A 20466-nucleotide genomic window follows, 5' to 3' on the forward strand; every position below is an offset into this window, starting at 1 on the left:
ACTGATTTCCAAGTGCATTATTGTAAAAGTGAAGTTTGTAATGCCGAAATCCAGAGGATGTAAGAAAAAACAAAAACACAAACCGTATTTACTTATTAGGAATGGAAAATCATTTAAAAATTAAACTTGCTATAGTTTTCAGTAATCTGGTAATATTACTAATAAATTAAAGAATACAGTAAGAGTTTAATGAAAATAATCTTTTAAAATCACAAAAAGTGTCCACTTTAACAAAAATTGTCAGTACATGTTAGTACATGCATTTGTATTTCCAGGATTTTGATCTGCACTTTATTTCTTGTTATTGATATCAGTTGTTTTGTGCTGTTTGCTTTAAAACACTTGTAAATGATGTAACTTGAGTATAATTTTTTTTTCCAAATTTTTTATCAGCTTTATAACTACCATAAGGATAAAACTGATAGAGAAACTTAATCTTCCTCATGTATAAATAGGTTCTTCTTTATTTCCTCTGTTTAGTTCTGAAGGCTCTACAAATTATTGTATAGTTTGTTTGGTTATGTGCAGTTCTTGTCAATAATTTCATCTTAGAGATACTCCCCTGATACTTGAGTCCTTTATAATGTTAATAATATAGGGTTATTGCATGAATATTGGGGAATATTGTCCCGAGTAGAATTTTATATTGCACGAGCTTGCGAGTGCAATATATGTTCTACGAGGGAAAATATTCCCCAATATTCATGCAATAATCCTTTTATTGTATAGCAATATATTATTTGAAAGTAAAAAATTGGTTTAAACTAAGATTTAAACGTTGATGATGTCATGAATTTTGAAGATTTATTGCACTAGTGCAATATTAGAATTTATTGCACGCTAACTTTTGGTTACGTTCTGTGGGAAATATTATATTGCTATACAATAATATTTGTTATTTCATAACACTTATGAAATTCACTTTGTATTTTATATTATTATAAGAAATTCTTGTTAACATGTTAGGAAATTTATTATTAAAATGCTTTGATATAAGAAGATGTGGTATGAGTGCCAATGAGACAACTTGCCATCCAAGTTACAATTTATGAAAGCAAACCATTATAGTATGCCTTTTACTGCTGTTCACATCTTTGCATAAAAAAATGTCAAATGGTTCAATGTTGCCCAATTTTTAAAAGGTAATTGGAGGATTCTTAGTATGCTAACCACCTCTGTATGTGGCATTTTTTTTCATCATTCCTACTGAAAGTCAGAAAATGATTCCAAAACAACCCTGATTTATGCATGTATCATATTGAGTATTTATGACCATGATATTGAGTAATTTACTATTAGTTAATTGATGTTTAATGTGATACATAATTGAGATATCTTTATTCCAATGTTATCTTGTTTGACATTTGCGATTAAACCGTTTAAATGTATAAATATAATACTTAAGATATATTCCTGTTAAACAATATCTTTAGTATTAATTGTGGTTAAATGTATTCATTACCTAGCACATCAATCTTGCAATGTTTGAAATTAAAAAAATTACTTAAGTTTTTCAAGAGTCTTGGTTAAAACTAAGTTGAACTAAATCTGAACAACATAGAAGAATTTATTTATTATAGCAAATTGGTACTTCTATATATATTTTGCCTGATTGCCACCCCTAAAATGTTAATCAAGTATATACTATTTACTAGAGGGTGAAAAGGACTCAATGATATGCTCAGTATGTTTTAAAAGTATTTCTATTCGTAAATTTACGATTCAATCAGAAATTGTAAAAAGAGTAAAAATTAATGAAATTAGAAATCCGCCTTGTATAATGTATAACTGTAGTTGTGTAAGTAATACCTGATCATGCCAAACTAGCCTGATATGTTAATAAGGTTAAATACTTTTTCAAAAATAATGGCTTGATGAAAAGTTTCAAGTATTTCTTAATAATTTATAATGTTCTATTTAATTGCTATTTTATATATTTAAAGAGAGAAAACATATGAAATATAACCATGCCATTATTTTGGAAATTTATTAGTTGACTCATATGTTAATATGTCTTTAAATATATTATATGATTGTATAGCATCATTATTCAAACAGGCTGCATTATGATTCAATCAATATGTCATCCTGGTTTTCAATATTATAGTTTTCTGTGCAATGTTATGTTATTGTTAGTCTTTTTGGTCATGGTGTTGACTTATAAAAGGGATTGTTTATTGCCCCCTCCCCCCCATCAGTGTCTTATCTTTTGAAAAAAAAAACATGTTATAAATTGACAACAAACAAGTAGACTTGTAAGTAATTATTGTTGATACTAAAATCTACTTTCAGAGTTTTGATCTTCCTCTATGATTTTTCAATTGCAAATTTGTCAAATTTTAATGTCCTTGTCAGAAATTACCTGCACATACCTTTCAATTAAAATACAGATTTAAAAAGAAAAGGAACCATATTGACCACTATTGTCTATTGTCATAAAACTTGACTTTGTTCTTATAAAAAAAATTGTGTTGTATCACCAAATCCAGCATTCTGATTGGTTGAATTCTGAGTCTTATTACAGTCTTATTACAGTAATTGTACTCCAAAAATCCCCACAAGGCTAGATGTCCAATCGTTGATAATAAGATTTAAGAAAATAATTGAAATGAGTTTAAAAAAACAACAAAATAAATTGATATGTAATCAATTGCAGCCAGATTAAATAATGATGATCATAACTTATGCTAAGTTTGTGTTGTGTAGTATTTATTATTTGTTAACCTATAGAATATTATTTTGTACATAAATGTGTTCTAGAGCTAATGTGGGTTTTTTTTCAGAGGGAAGGTAAAGTATAATTAATTATGGTATATATATTTATGGATTTTAAAAATGGCTCCTGTACTCTATTTGTAGGTAAAAAGACATGTACAAGGTTCATCCTTAATTATCAGATTATGTATGGTAATTTATTCTGCTTCGTGAAAGTGTTTATAAAAAAATTCTCAGACCTCTAGATGTTTTCATTGATGTATATAGCTAATTGTTTAGACATGTGACATTTGAACTAAAAGACATCATAGAATACACCACTCTCATCGCATCATGTGAATCAACTCATCAACTCATCATAGATCATCTATTCAAAGACATACAGTGGAAAACAGAACAGATGAAAATCTACAAATGGAAAAGAAGAAGATATTCTGTTAGGAGTTACAACTTTATTCTGGATAAGTTTTACACAGGAAAAGAAGTGGATTTTAATTAAACGATTGGATATAAAATGAATTGCTACATTGATTATGAATTCTGAAGAGTATTTAAACAAATTTTCTTTTCAGCATTTTACCCCATCAAGGAAAGATATTTTATTTTTTTTAACATCCATCAGAAATAAATGTAGTAAAACAATGACTTATTTATATGGAAAAGGTATACATGGTATAATATCTTCTTGGCTTAGGTCATTTCTGTCCCCTGTGGCTTCAGATCCGGAAAAAAGTTGTGATTCAGATTGTAGTTCAATTGTACATATGAACATTACACTTTTTAACACAGATGCCATTACTGCCTTTAAGATAGGCATATTACAACTTGACTTATTTATGGTTTGTGTGAATGATGCTTGTCTATCATTCAAAGTGAATGTTGAATGCCTGTAGGTATGATTTTGAATTGTTGCCAAGTATCACTTTATTTGTTGTTGTCTCACAATTGTGGGTAGACATTGTCGGTGCCCTGTTCATGTGTCTACCTAATTAATCCATTGAGTATCACTACAATTTCCTACAGAAATGAATTAAACCACGATGAATCAGTTCTCACTACTTAGTAGTTCATGTTGAGCAAATCGATGGATTTGATGAATATTTTGGGTTTCCAATACAAAAGCATGCATTTTCATTGAAGGTGAAGATAATGAAAAAAATCTACAGAGCAAAAAAATGTAACAAGGTATTCTTTCAATTGTACAAAATATGTATTCCCCCAGATTTATTGACAATTCCTGTTCTATTACAATATAAGTCTTAATAATAAACAAACACATGACAACCCAAACCACACAATCAAGACATTTAGAAAAGAGTGGCGAAAGATACCAGAGGGACAGTCAAACTCATAAATCGGAAATAACCTGAAAACGCCGTGGCTAAAAATGAAAAAGACAAACAATAGTATACATGACACAATATAGAAAACTAAAGAATAATCAACACGAACCCTACCAAAAACTAGGGATGATCTCAGGTGCTCTGGAAGGGTAAATAGTTATCAAAGGTCAGGGGTTTCATTATCTTTGATGTTGACCGGTACATTCCTATTTGTAGGTGGTACTTTTCAATGTATTCAATGAACATCTTATATAAAAATTCCTGAATTCAGGCGGTACTTATCAGTAGCACAGGAGGGTAAAAGTACTGGGTACCGCCTCCTAATGAATGGCCTGAAAGGTACCAGGATTATAATTTAGTACGCCAGACGCGCGTTTCATCTACATAAGACTCATCAGTGACGCTCATATCAAAATTTTTATAAAGCCAAACAAGAACAAAGTTGAAGAGCATTCAGGATCCAAAAAAGTTGTGCCAAATACGGCTAAGGTAATCTACGCCTGGGATAAAATCTATGCCTGGGATAAGAACATCCTTAGTTTTTTGAAAAATTCAAAGTTTTGTAAGCAGGTAATTTATAAAAATGACCATATTATTGATATTCATGTCAACACCGAAGTGTTGACTACTGGGCTGGTGATACCCTCGTGGACGAAACGTCCACCAGCAGTGGCATCGACCCAGTGTTGTTAATAGTTAAGGGGTAAGCAACACGAACCCCACCAAAAACTAGGGGTGATCTTAGGTGCTCCGGAAGGGTAAGCAATAGAACCCCAAGTTACATTGTTTTCAACACCATAGATGTCCATACAATAAATGTAGAGCTATAAATTGATTACGTCTAACCCTGTTATGAATAAAGTGAAAAGAGACTAAATAAAGGTTATTCATAAATGACTAGATGTATTTTAAGAAGCCACACAAAAAAGTAATTGATTTGTAAAAGGCAATGAAACATGGCAGAACTGAAATGCCAGTCGCATTTTGAGACTGAACTATAGTGAATAAGTTTAACTTTTGATTCTTTTAAGTGCCTGTATTGGACGAAACTTTTACATCTTTTGTTTGATTCTATTGGCTTGTAGAGATGATTTTTATAGGTCAATGGCATTTTACAAGTCGAACTGATGAGCCTGTAGTCGAGCGTAGAGACGGGAGTGCTAGTTATGATGACGCCCATAGCTACAACAATTATTATAATATTAACTGAAAGGACAAAGTAAACTTTTCTCAAAACTTGCCATCTGTAGCTTGTAACACTTGTAAAAAAAACCAACACAAGATCTGAAACTACTGGAATAGTGACATTTTACTAACCAGCAAACATGTGCGGCTGCCTGTCTTTAGGCTATTATTCAGTGGTTGTCGTTTGTTAATATATATTATGTATTATTTTGTACATAAATGCATAAATCAAGCCGTTTTCCTGTTTGAATAATTTACATTTTTTATTTGGGGGACTTTTATAGCAGACTATTCCGTTATGGTTTTACTTAAGAATTGAATGCTTCTTTTTGTAAATTTATTGGGGTGTAAAAGCGTTGACCGAGTCTAAAAATGTACGCACGGTCAACGCTTTTACAGCCCTATACAGTTACAAAAAGAAGCATGCAATACTTATAATTACATTTTTTAGCTATGATCATGAAAACACGAATTTTAAATATTTTATTATTTAATTCACCTGTGCACTTTATTGTTGGAGCACGTGTTACCATGAATGAAAAGTCGTATTGAGCAATGCAAATGTTACGGAATAACACGTTATGTGCAGTTAGCCAATCAGAATAAAATATTATAATGAAACATACATCTAATATAATTATTCATGGTTGTAGGCCGTTTGGTGTTATTTTTATATGTCATTTGTTGTGGTAAGATGGTCTCGGTAACATTCATGCCACAGCTTATTGTTATAAATTTAACTAAACTCAGTTTGGATACTATTCGTCAAAATATCACATAATTATGCTGCCTAATTATTGGCTCACTGTTCCAATTTAACGAAATGTTTCTGTTATACTTTATGGTAGCAATATATGATGTTGCGTCTACTGTTTTTTTTTTTATGCCCAACATAGAAGATAGAAGAAGGGCATTTTGTTTTCCGGTCTGCCTCCGTTCATCTGATTTTCCCGGTTTAGGTTAAAGTTTTTGGTTGAGATAGTTTTTGATGAAGTGAAGTCCAATCAATTTTAAACTTAGTATGCATGTTAAGGTACCAATGATATAATCTTTCTAATTTGTATGCCAAATTAGATTTTTAACCCCAATTTCACGGTACACATAGAAAATGATAGTGCGAGTGTCAGGTTAAAGTTTTTGGTCCAGATAGTTTATTGATAAATTTGAAGTTCAATCAATTTAAAACTTAGTACACATGCTCCTTATGATATGATCTTTCTAATTTAATCGCCAAATTAGATTTTTTTTATCCCAATTTAATGGTTCACTGAACTGAGAAAATGATAGTGCGAGTGGGGCTTCTGTGTACTATGGACACAGTCTTCGTTTTATTTTGCAATATGCGCATTTTTGTCAACAGCATACTTTGGCACAATTTCTTGGAATATTGAGTCCTTTAAGGTTAACGTTATGCTTGTTTGACTTTCTAACTTTTTTGGTCTGAGCGTCACTGAAACGCACATCTACCGTATCAAGTTATAAGCCTGGTAACTATTGACATCACTGGCTTGATGCCACTGCTAGTGGACGTTTCGCCCCTGATAATATCACCAGCCCAGACAGTAGTCAGCACTTCGGTGTTGACATGAATATAAATTGTATGCTCATTTTTATACATCATCTGTTTTTAAAAATATGAATTACTAGTATCTGAAATACTGAGGATTTTCTTTTCCCAGGCATATATTACCTTCGCCGTATTTGGCACTACTTTTTGGAACTCAGAGTACTCAATGCTGTTCAAATTTATACTTGTTTGTCTTTCTACTGTGTCACTGATGAGTCTTATGAAGACGAAACTCGCGTCTGGGGTATCAAATTATAAGCTTGGTACCTTTGATAACTACCTCTAACAGTTTTTAAAATGTCCTTTTTCCATGCTGGCAAATAGAATTGAAATGTATTAGGACATGCGTTTTCCTCGCTAGGTCTATTATTTTAGCTCAGCTGACCGAAATGCCAAGTGAGCTGTTCTCACCACTTTGCGTCCGTCGTTCTCTGTTAACTTTTACAAATCTTCTATGAAACTACTGGGCCAAATTTTACCAAACTTTGGCCGCCGATGACCCCGCCTGCTAACCAAGATGAATGAAATGGCTTCAGAATATATTTCTTAAAATTATAATAAATCGATAGAACCTATTAAAAAAATTAACCAAACAAGATCTACAAATAAGTCAACATCACTAAGAAAGGATATTGAACTTAATCACTACGTATGTAACAATAGAGTACGTAGAATGATTATAGAAAAAAGCTTTAAAAAACTTTCCGAGGTAAAACCACAATATTGTCTGATAGAATTACCAGCAATTTTAAAACATCTTTGTAAAATTAAAACATGTTGAAGCAAAGCCACAAGTTGCGTCTCGGTCAAATATAAATATCTTCAGAAAGCAAAGGATTTTTGGGATAAGAGTGTGACGCACATGCGGGATTCGAAGTGTAGACTAGCTAGTTATTATAAACTTGTTGGACTACTTAGACCTCTTGAACACCAATACTTCAGCCACTAGGTCATATGTCTAAAAAAAACAAACCAGCATATATAGAACACTGTCTTGAGTTCATCATCAAACGGTATGACCCCTAAATTGAAAAGTTTTTGTATACCCCATTTTTGTGCATTATGTTTTCTGGTCTGTGCGTCCGTTCGTCTGTCCCGCTTCAGGTTAAAGTTTTTGGTCAAGGTAGTTTTTGATTAAGTTGAAGTCCAATCAACTTGAAACTAAGTACACATATGTTCCCTAAGATATTACAAGTGGGCATCCGTTTAATAATGACACATTCTTGTTTTTTTATACTTTAGTATGAAGTGAAGCGTTATCTTGTGTTATACGCTTGTGGTAATTTTTACCTTTTGAATAATGTAGTAATATCTTAGACTACCTGTTTATTTTTTTTATCATTTGTGTGTGCTTCAAATGTATAACTACCAAGATAGTGAGATTATTGTTGACCTTTTCTATATTCGAGTGGTTAAGTTAAAAATTTAAACAAATATTGTTATATATGATGTAAATAAATCTTGATTATAGAGGTTAATACAAATAAAATAATTGCACACAAATTGACATTGGATAGCAATTAACCGTTGTCTAGTAAGATATGTGAGCGTCTAGTCATTGTTTAACAATAACTTAAAATGGTCCTTAAATTGTAAAAGACACATGGGCAGTTTAATGACAAAAAAATATATAACTTAAAAAAATGACCACACGTTTGGTTCATTCACAAATAATTAAATTTTGGATGTAACTCGTCTTCTGATTGGCTGACGTCGTTTTGTTTATCTTATCATACACAGATTTTTGTCATGTCACCATGACGTCATCAACGTTTTTTCATGATTTATACCGGTTTAAAATGCAATTTATCAACATACATGTATCAAAATAAAAAACGAATTTGTGCGAATTTATAACCACGAAAATAGGATATTATTTGTGTCTTTTAAATCAGTTTTGCTTTACATAATATAAAAACATAAAATACAGTTATTCGTAATTTACACTATACAAAAATGCGTGCCCGTCAGTTTCGTTAGCAACAAGCAAATATTTTAATTTACTGTTATAGCAGACTGCCCTGGGTGAATTACACAAGTCTTTTTCTGACAGGAGTATTTTGTGCGTTGAGCCATCCGAAGTTATCGCAACTACGTTTTTTGATTTGCCCCCGACGACAAAAATATTCCCATGTTCATCTGCAGTTATGCCACTAGGTCCCGTCAGAACGGTTTCATTTAAAAAGGTCCATAGAATATCTCCAATTTTATTATGGCAGACTATCGTATTCGTGGCTCTCTTTTTAGAGAATAGATTATTGCCTGATGAAGCCACACAAGTTGAGACCAGATTATTGCCAATTATATTTATCCTATCATCCACTAAACTGACTTCCTGTATTTGTCTTTTATCAGGACAAACTATAAATTTACCTCCGAAATAAGTTAAGCTACGCGACGAAAAACTAGTTTCAATGCTTCTGAATACCTTCCCCGATTTTACACTCAGTAATTTGATGTTCCTCTCAGTATATGATATTGTGGCCACAGTTTCGTTGTTGATGCATGCAACATCATATATATTCGGCATAATATTGGTGATTTTTTTATTAATGTTTCCTTCGGGTGTAAAAAATAACAAATAAGAAGGGTCAAAGTTTGATACAACGAAATTCCCACTAGGAAATATGTCACAGCCTGACACATTGAAAGCTGTCGTACTTATTTTCGTTTTCAAATCCAATGATATATGCTCAACATGAATTTTAGGCTCGACGTTTGTTTTCAATGATTGCGCTTGTCCCGCTTTCTTTTTTTTGTAATGGCAGTTCACATGGTCGAATTTCTATAATAGTTTTTCCGAATGTATTTATTTCTTTACTGATATTTTGTAATGATGTGTTTAATTGACAAGAGACTACGGTGTGAACAAAACTATCACCTTTAATCCAAGTCTGCAGGTCATTTTCTGTTTTATTTATTATTCTTTCTAAATGAGAAATTCCTAAAAATGTTTGCATACCTGTTGCATGTTTCTTTATGTTTTCTACGTCTTTTATGCACTCGTTAATTTCATTTTGGTTTTTATTCAGAGACGCAATGAAGCCTTGCATTTGTTGGGTTGAATTTTCCACAGTTGTGTTCAGTTCGGCTAAAACATGGTCTTGCATTTTATCAAGGTGAGAATCTATATGCTTTCGAAGTGCTAATATCTCGGATTCGATTTTCTCTTTTGAAGTAGATATTGAAGATAAATTCTTCTGTCTGTCTTTGAGAATAAGGCTGACGTTCTGTTGAAGTTCATGAAGTGATGATTCGATTTCTGTAAAGGCAACAGATGTCTTTGCATTTTGAACCACATCTTCAACAGAAAATATTTCTTTACATTCCTTGTGGATTACAGAAATGACGCATTTTCCGCATAAAAGTTGGTTGTGCTTTTTGCAAAACAGCAAATATTTTTCATCATGTTCACTACAGTGCAGTTTAATGTTTGCAATAAAGGATGGTAATTTTTGGTATTCAGCAATTTGAATAATGTTGTGGTTTCGTGTTGCCTTTAGGAGACTATGGTGTTCTCTGCAGTCTTGGCACAAACCTTCATCACAATCTGAGCACCAAACCACGGACAGCTTAGATATGTGTCGTAAAGTACAAATGCCACAATTTTCAAAAGAAGTCGTCATGACCTGAAAAAGCAAAATATTAGAATCTATTGATCTATATTAAGAATTACATAAAGTTCTCAACCGATAAAAGTCAGCTCATATATATGTTTTAAATGAGAACACAAATCAGAAAGATACGGATATATATATAGGGAACATGTTGAATAATCTTTAATCATCCTTTTAGTCTTAGTTTCTTACACATACTTTTCAATTGGACCTTGAAGTCTTTCCGAAAGTAAATTAACGTTTTTTTCAAAGAGTTACAAAGCTATATATATCCATGATGTCTAAATTTATACCTGTCAAATATAAAAGGCAAAATAAAAATAGATAAACATAAACTTTTTGTGAAAGCGTGTACTGTTAGATTTGTTTTTACCAAGGAAAACATTGTTTATCTAACCTTAATCATCTTGATGACTCGAATGACACTACACAAACGATATATTTTTGAAAAATTCCTTGTAAAGAAAGGAATGTATTTTGCTCTTGCAGAGCCCTGAACGCTTGTCCGATTTTTGGTATTATTTTATTAAAAGCCAAAATACTTAGAAACAAACTATTTGATATAAACAACTGCCATATTCCTGAATTGGTTCAGTGCATTTGAATAAAAAAATGATTGGTTAAATCTTGTTTTATGGCTAGCCAAACCTCACACTTTAAGTGACAATGTTACAAAATATAAATTAAATGACAACACTGCGTGACAGAAATACAGCACAAACACACGCCAGAACACTCATCACAAAGAATCGTACAAAGAAATAATATGACAGTCTACACAACATGCAAACCACAGAACAACAACGAACATCTTTCATCAAAGACAAACAGTGACGTACATTGATCTTTGATACATTTAACTTAAAAACCACCTGATCTATTCACCGGATGTTACCCATGTTCAATGTAGGATATCAACTATGACTAGAATAAAACCCTTTAGTCTTTTCCGTATTTACGACAGCTCTGGCATTCACTCTTACTTAGATTGCCATTCTATGGAACATGATACCATATGCAAATCGAGTTGGTAAGTGGAAAATACAGATAAACGCTATTCATCATGTAATGATACACATTTTAAAATCGACTATAACATCTTTAATAAATGTTTATTTGTATTTAGTATTTGAGTCCATTGAGAGTGTGCTGAATACAATGTCAAATTATGTTCACACAAAAAATAAACTACAAAGGGACAAACACAATTACTTCCAAGTAAACGTTGTTCTTTCAACAACATATGATTATCATTCATTGCCAATTTGGCCAAACCTTCAGGATAAAAAGGCAATTTTGTCAAAGTATAATTATACATACATTTTATTTTTTACAAATTTTGAAATCATATAGAAACTCTTCAACGTGTTCTGTCTTTATATATCCTTGGATTTCAGTGTTTGGTTTTTGTATGCCATTGTCATGATCTTGTTTACTTCTAAAATATCCATGCAACATAGTACACAATGAGAACAAACAAACCTATTGTTTATCAGTGTTTCTTCTCTTTGTAATTTGTGTTCCTTTTGTCATGTCGGGATCTTATATATTAAAGGTTACTTTATTCTGAGACTTTATTTAATCGGTTTAATAATTGATGAAGCCATTGGTGATAATTAAATGTTTACATCTATGTCATTTTGTCTCTGCATATAGATACCACGGTAATAGTTGTATTTTATGGGCAATATATTCTTATAGAAAGAAAGTGATCAACAATTTCGGCATTGTAGACTTATTTGTAGATTTATCCTTCTGATAATGTTATGCAATTAAAAAATCTATTATACTTATCGAGATAATAAGGCGATTGACGTTGTAAATTTCATCAGTAAAGAGCCATAACATTTTTTTAGAGAGTACTTTTCAAAACTAGATATCCCAATACTTATTCTGTTAACGGACGACGAGGACAAATGATGTGAAAAGCTGGCTGATCCTTTGGACCAGGTGAGCTAAAATGAATCTTAAAATAGAAAAAAGATGACATAAGAAAACTTGTATTTTTAAAATTTACTAGGTGAGGATAGGCCTACACACTTCTCAGTTGCACAAGTGCATCGAGTACATTCTGAGGTGAAAACCAACCGTTTGTTGATATAGTTCTGTCGTATTTTAAGGTTCATGTGGACCCTATGGCTAAAATGGCCGTATTTTCACCTCAAAATTTACTCTGAGTACAGGCAAACCTGTGCATCTGGAAACGTTTTAAGGCATAGAATTGGATAAACTTTTATTTTCACCTGTCACTTGTTTCATATGACTTTAAGGAAAATAGGACGGGAACATGGTTAATGATTCTATATGACACAGGGGAGCAGCAAATAACATTTTTCTAAGTCTCCTGTTTGATGAACAAACCCTATATATCCCTCAAGCAAGGCCAGCACACTAACTAGTGACCACTAATGTGATTGAAAATCCTGCATGGATGAATTTCAATAGTGAATAAGTTGAATATTAAACACACTGACATATAATTCTATATATTTGATACCGTTAATAGAATTTGAAAGACGATAATCATAGCGCTATTACGTTCCATCGCTTTATTTTGCACCTCTGTGAATGGGGGAATCCATTAAACACCAGCTATCTAGAATGCAACACATTCTGTATCTGAATGTACGAAGCCAGGAACACAAACCAATATATTAGCTAGACCTGTGGGTTGATGTTTGTCATTTTTGTTTGAAATTAATTGTTGTATAGATCAGACCGTTGATTTCACTTGTCATGTTTTTCGTTTGTCAAACTGTGGGCTTAAAACAGATGACTAAATTTTTCCATAGATATAAAGATTTGGTTTTAAAGTTTGGTTGTACCTGTAGAAAACTTATTTCAAACGGGATAGCACATCCTCATTTTTACGGAAATGTTGTTAACCGTGCCCGGAAATTTAAAAATGATCCATGTAAACTTGTCACTCCTTTAAATAAACTTATTCTAAAAGGTTACCTATTCAACACTGTAGTAAGATCATTGAATATTGTTTATATTGATTTTGTTATCAGTAAATTAAAAGCTAATTAAATATTACTAGTATGTTATATACATAAATATATATTCATGGATCTACAATCTGTCGATACCTGTAACTTGGCATTGCACAAGGTCATGTTTTTCTCTGGCTGTTTATGACGTCTTTACCATTAATTCATTGGATGTTGGATGTGTACGGATTGATTGTTTAGTCTTAGATGCATGATTTTTTATTAGTTGTTAGTGGCTTTGAACTAGCTGTCACAGATCTGTTCATTGCGTCTTTTTGTGTCGGGATGTATAAGTACCCGGCCACGTCTACTTGTATTTTTGTCCATCTGATGAGTTAAGCCTTTTTCAACTGATTTTTATAGTTCGTTCTTATGTTGTACTGTTATACCACTGTCCCAGGTTAGGGGAGGGTTGGGATCCCGCTAACATGTAAAACCCCGCCACATTATTTATGTATGTGCCTGTCCAAAGTCAGGAGCCCGTAATTCAGTGGTTGTCGTTTGTTTATGTGTTACATATTTGTTTTTCGTTCATTTTTTACATAAATTTAAGGCCCTTAGTTTTCTCGTTTGAATTGTTTTACATTGTCTTATCGGGGCCTATTATAGCTGACTATGCGGTATGGGCTTTGCTCACTGTTGAAGGCCGTACGGTGACCTATAGTTGTTAATGTCTGTGTCATTTTGGTCTTTTGTGGATAGTTGTCTCATTGGCAATCATACCACATCTTCTTTTTTATATGTATTATACATGTACGGTTTGGATTTTGTTCGTTTAGAAAGCGGTATGGTGACATTCATTTTTTTCACTTTTATGTCATTAAAGTATTGATAGTCAACAAACCATTTGGATATTTTCAGAATTAAGAAAATTAAATGCATTTAATATCACATTTGTATATGCATCATAATTTTTTATCACACACTCGTAAAGAGTTCCTCGGAATTTAGAGTCTCGCCTGCGATTTCTTGTGGCAGTGTTCAAGTGTAATAATAAAAAGGACTGCCAAATCTATTTTCTTTTATTAGAAAGATATGGAAAAACCCTTTTCTCCAGATGTTATTTCTTGATTTCGAAGGAGATTTTAAGTTTCGTATCTTTCAATGAAAATTTCAGAAACTGTTAAAAAAATCAAACACGTTAAGATCATTTACCAATAAAACATGTTAAATACTGAAATAAAGACATATAATTATAACTTTTATTTAGATGTTATCTATGTACCGAAATGAGTCTTTTGTTAGAATCTCAGTAATTCTATAAAGGTTTGGGAAAGTCGTTGATGTCAATATCTAAGTGTCATCTGCTATTAAAACACGAATTCTATTCATCAGTAAAATACCAAAATATTTTCATAGTTTAACTTTTGATTCTGTCTCATGATGACGAAGACGAAGCGCCTCTGCTCAAGTTTCGTTAACGTCCATGTATGTTGATGTCTGGAAACGTACAGGCTTCTATCTATAACTGTATCTAAATATCAACTGCTAAGAAGAAGTCAACACAGTTATACCAGTAAAATACGGAACAATGTCAAAAATATACGGAGACGGTTTTAATAATGAAAAAAAGTTTTGTAAAATTCCAACAAGGCTCGAGAAAGTTATTGATGTATGAAGGCAACGGAGCCAACGGCGGCAGAATGAAGGACCACTACGTTTCACTTCTACGACATGCAACGAGTGCTAGAAAACAAAACACGTAAGGAAATTTCATGAAGTTCATTTGTATGACTTATTCATAATTAAATGAAAAATGTTTTCCGTGTAAAATAATTTGGAGTAAAACAATAAAACAGCTCGGAATATAATTACGAATAATGTACACTGTACAAAAATGCTTGACCATCTGATTCGTTTGCTACAAGCAAAGATTTCAATTCGCAATAGTAGTCTATTGCCCACGGAACACCACACAAGTCTGTTTCTGACAGGAGTATTTTATGCTTTGTGCCATCAGATGATATTATAATTACATTTTGTGATTCCTTTCCGACGACAAAAAGATTTCCATGTTCATCTACTGTAATACATCTGTTTCCTTTTATGACTGTTTTGTCTGTAAAAGTCCATAGTAAATCCCCGTTTCTGTTTTGACACGCTACTGTATTTTTGTCTTTCATTTTAGAATAAAGATTATTCTCGAATGAAGCTACATGTGTAGATACCACATTACTGCCAATTATCTTTGTCTTGGTATCCTCTAGCCCAACCTCCAGCAAATGTCCTTCATCAGAAGAAATTATAAAACTGCCTTTAATGTAAGTTAAACCTTTGGAAGGGAAATCTGTATGAATGCTTCTAAATGCTCTCCCCGATTTTAGATTTACTAGTTTTATATTCACCTCAGTAGATGATACTACTGCAACAGTTTCATTGTTGACACATGCAACATCAATAATATTAGGCATTATGTTTTCAATTTTTTTTTCAAATTTCCCATCAGGTGCAAACAATTTCAAGTACGAAGGATGATAGTTTGACACCACAAGTTTGCCGCAAGGTAAAATACAACAGCCTGACACATCATTACATAAAGTTTTGAATTTCGTTTTAATTTTCAGCGTTATATGCTCAACTGAAGTTTTAGGTTCCAGACTTACCGTCAACTGTGCTTGTCCCTCTTTCTTTCTGTGTAATGATAGTTCACATGGTTGTAAATCTATGATAGATTTACCGAACGCAGTTATGTCGTTACAGATGTTTTGCAAGGAAGAGTTGATCTTGTAAGACACTACGATGGGACACAAACTATTACCATCAGTCCAAGACTGTATGTCGTTTTCTGTTTTATTCAATTTGTTTTCTAATAGTTTGATTCCCAAAAATGTTTGCATTGCTGTTGCATGATTCTTAATGATTTCTACATCTTCTATGCACTCATCAATTTCCAGTTGATTATTCTTCAGAGTTGCAATGAAGCTCTGTATTTGTTGGGTTGAATTTTCCACAGCTTTGTTTAGTTCAGCAATGAAACAGTCTTGTATTCGATCAAGGTGTTGATTTATCTGGCGTCGAATTGCTGAAATCTCGGACGTAAATTTCTCTCTTGACTCTGATAGTGAAGATACATTCTTTTCTCTGTCCTCGAGGATAAGTTTGAGATTTTCGTTCATTTCTTGGAATGAGGACTCGATTTCTGTAAAGGCTACAGATGTTTTAGCATTTTGAATGACATCTTCAACAGGGAATATTTCTTTACATTCTGCGTGATTTTCTGAAATGACGCATTTTCTACACAACATGGCATTGTGCTTCTTGCAAAACAATAGATACTCCTCGTCGTGGTCATCGCAGTGCAGATTAATGTTAGCAATAAAGGATGGCAACTTATGATATTCGTCAATAGGAACAGTCTTGTGGTTTCGCGATGACTTTGACAAGCTATGATGTCCTGTACAATCTTGGCATAGTCCTTCATCACAGTCTGGGCACCAAACAACGGAGAGCTTAGAGACATGTCTTGAAGTACAAACACCACAATGATCAAAAGAGGAAGCCATAACCTATAAAAACAATCTTCATATTATTATAAAGTATCACATATGTTTATATAAGGAATGAAAATAAAACACAATGAACTGGGTCAATATCCCCATTTTATTTTCAATATGCGTTTATGGTAAAGTATTTTCCCGTAGCTCAGCCCATATCGTAAACTGGGATATGTATGATGATTTGTTTCGAAGCTGATACATTTGCGCATATGTTGTTAAATTTTCGGGCTAAGAAGTGAGATTTTTTCCCGTTAATAAGCATACCCCGAAAATCCGTTCGTGATGTGGCTGCTCGAAGTACAAAATCCCTTTTTTACACGATAAGTTCTTTAATTTAATTTAGATTTAATACTTTGAACGCATTTAATAGCTCCGTAGTTTTTTACACAATTATTCTATGTTCCTCTCCTTTCCAAATCAATACAAATGGTTAAGCTCAGTCCTTTGAGGCGCATTAATGATATTGACCCCACTGAACAATTAACTATATGAAGTATATACCTGATTTAAGGTTCAGTCTGGATTTTTAATATACATATTGAAATTTGATGCTGATTATAAGGTGTATAGTATTTTCTGATTTCGAAATCTTTCTCTAAAGACTCAAGCCGTCCTCCTGTTGTACTTACTGCAGTCGGAAACTAGAAATATATATTTTGGTCAATGATTGAATTGAGTTGGGTTAATCCCTATATAATGACGAAATTGATGTGTGATTATAAACTTTTAAATTAGCAAATCCCAATTACACCGCTTTGTGGTGTTTCTGACAGATACAAGCTTCTATTAGGGCTGAATGGGTTACCCTTTTATCACATAATCCAATGGTTTGTAAAAAAATGTTTACAGTATGTTTTTCTCATTTTCATTTAATTTGATTTAGTCAACTTCATGGGTGTCTGTCCGCCGTGGCTTCAGTTTGCTAAACCAAACAGCCCAATGTTTCATTAAGATTTATACCTCTACATACTTTAAAATTTTTAAGAGTACAAGAAGTCACATACTACGATTTTTTTTAAAAATCTGAGCATATTTAAAATAGCAAAATTAGCAAAAACCAGATTTTGATCTAGAAATATATATGTGCTTTTGTAAAAGACTTAAATTGTTCCACCTCTGGGTATGGTAGGGAAGTCCAGGAAAAATATTTAAAATTGGTAATTTGTGGGAGATAGTTGATGTTCAAATTTTTGTTCTTTTGATAGTATGCAGTCTTCCTTTTTTGAGTTGGTGTTGAACTTTTTATAGCATGATGACTAATGCACAATTGCTTCTTTGTTATAGAGTCGGCCAGATGTTCCAACATAGCTGTTACACTGCTTTGATAGTTGTATTGGTTAACATGGCAGCACTTCTCTTAATCATTTGAATTTTATGTAATTGTTGTCTCTGTCAGGGGTCCCATACAACACTACAATATTCTATATTTGGTCTGACATATATTTTTGTTAGCAAGTTCTTTACTTATATGCTGCTGTTTTTACGTTTCTTTTAATAAATCTTAATGTTTTTTTGCTTTATTTGTGATTTTATTTATATGTGAGTTCAACGAATTCAGATCGTGAGTGATGGTAACGCCAAGATATTTAGCTTTATCTGTTGATTTTATCATATGATCATGTAGTGTGTATTCAAAGATGAATGTTTTTGTCTTTCTTCTTATGTAGATGATTACCGATTTGTCTGGGTTCAATAACATTTGCCTTTCTTGATCCCGTCATTGTTCCAGTTTATATAGGTCTGATTGAAGGATGAAGCAGTCAGTACGGGAGCTACTACTAAATAAATAATGGTATCATTTGCAGAGGCGAACATCACTTTTGAGGTTGTCTGGCATGTCATTTATGTAAATTAAGAAAGAACATGAACTGAGATAAGAGCCTCGAGGAACGCCTGACAGTACTGGACAGCTTGAGTCCAAATAATTATGCTGCTTTAAAAGCTATTATAGATTTTGCTTAGAAGCTGTAAGACGTTGACATGGTTGAAGCAAAAAAAGTATAATAGTCTTTCAAGAAGTCATAATTATTTGGACTAGACAGCTATTTGTTGTGTGACCACATTTTGAGATATGTGAGATAGACGGTTCCTCAATCCAGTCTTAATTATTTATTGTTTATTCCCATACGTTTTTGTTATAAAATAAGTCCACTTTCTCGAACGGTTTTGAAAGTCAGATAATGATTTACTAAGAATCCCGTTTAAGGGAGATATGTGCCTGTAACGTTTTAGTTTTCTGTTGCATTATTTTGCTAATTAAAGGCCCTCATACGTACCTGTTCTTCGTGAAGCATAAAACGGAAGCTAAGTGTTACCAAATCTAAATAATACAACACGTTGAAAAGGGAAGTAAATCGATGTATCTGATCACGTGATAAAAACAACAGGTAAGATAATTTTAAAATTAAATCAATAACTGTGCAGCTCACGTGTCAATTTTCTATTATTTACATGTCAGAAGCAGATAATTAAACACAAATAAAATAGACAAGAATGAAGAGGAAAGTCTTGCTCTAAAATGAGGTGCATGGGCTGTCCTTTTTTTATTTTGCATGTGTTGACAAGTATATATATATACGTCCCGTCAACATTTTAAAAGGACGCGGGTATAGTTTGTGAAATATTTGCTTTTTGTGGTACCGTAGAAAAATAAACTCTCTATAAACTCTTACCTAGGTAGACTCATAAATGATGTAAATATAACGGAGGAAACTACCTGAACAGAACAGAAAGGTAGGATTTTGCCATTTTTGCCCAAAACAAACGCACCCATTATTATATAGCATAAACTGAAATTCAGTACCTATAGTTGTATAAGTATTTTTGTTGAATGGTGTGATAAGTAGAGGAGAAATAAATAAAAGAGTAATGTAAATTCATTTTATCACGATATTAAGCAATAAAAATACAGTACAATTAAAAATATAAGATATGGAAGATGGTAATAAATAAATCATTCATAACTTTAATATAATATTATTTAAAACCTTGAAATCACATATGTCAAAACATTATTAAATATGTTTTGTTCTGAAATATTTTTAAAAGAGTTTAATATCAGATCCGGATTAAATATATGAACTTTTGCCGGTTATTACTTAATTTGTTGATTGGTGTGATAAGTAGAGGAGAAATTAAAAAAAAAATGTAAATTCATTTTATCACAATATCAAGCAATAAAAATACACACAATAAAAAAAAAGATATGGAAGATGGTAATAAATAAATCATGAATAACTTTATAATATTATTCAAAAGCATAGAAACACATATGTCTAAAAATTATTAAATATGTTTTTTTTCTGAAATATTTATAAAAATTAGTTGATTTGCAAATCCGGAAAAAACTATGGTTTAAATATCCTGCCATGTCATGAAAAAAAAATCTTTTTATAACTACATTATTAAACACATGTATTATAAGAATTTTAAAATGACACATAATTTTATATTTGCAATTGTTACAAATCAAATTCTTTGCCTTTGAAAGTTATTTTAGTCTAGATAACGATGTCACTCAAAACAGGAATTAAATTGACACTGGCTTCA

General features: G+C 32.2%; 1 protein-coding gene and 2 long non-coding RNA genes across 5 annotated transcripts in view; 1 reads left to right on the forward strand and 2 right to left on the reverse strand.

Moving 5' to 3' along the window:
* Positions 1-3357, forward strand: part of LOC143083701 (cleavage and polyadenylation specificity factor subunit 6-like) — a 29544-nt gene extending 26187 nt beyond the window's left edge. For all 3 annotated transcript variants that reach the window (XM_076259992.1, XM_076259994.1, XM_076259995.1), the window contains exon 15: positions 2860-3357. The gene's annotated coding sequence lies outside the window, so the exon portion shown is untranslated. The remainder of the gene's footprint in view (positions 1-2859) is intronic.
* A 4673-nt stretch (positions 3358-8030) lies between these two features.
* The window catches only part of LOC143083703 (uncharacterized), a 221748-nt gene continuing 209312 nt past the window's right edge, over positions 8031-20466 (reverse strand). The window contains exon 2 of the long non-coding RNA XR_012980842.1: positions 8031-10439. This is a non-coding gene — a long non-coding RNA (uncharacterized LOC143083703). The remainder of the gene's footprint in view (positions 10440-20466) is intronic.
* On the reverse strand, positions 14425-19278 carry LOC143083705 (uncharacterized). Its single transcript, XR_012980843.1, has 2 exons — positions 19194-19278; positions 14425-16926 (listed from the first exon to the last, which is right to left on the reverse strand). It is a non-coding gene; the product is annotated as an uncharacterized LOC143083705 (long non-coding RNA).

Source organism: Mytilus galloprovincialis, chromosome 7 (genome assembly GCF_965363235.1).
Source record: "Mytilus galloprovincialis chromosome 7, xbMytGall1.hap1.1, whole genome shotgun sequence".
Taxonomy (NCBI): domain Eukaryota; kingdom Metazoa; phylum Mollusca; class Bivalvia; order Mytilida; family Mytilidae; genus Mytilus; species Mytilus galloprovincialis.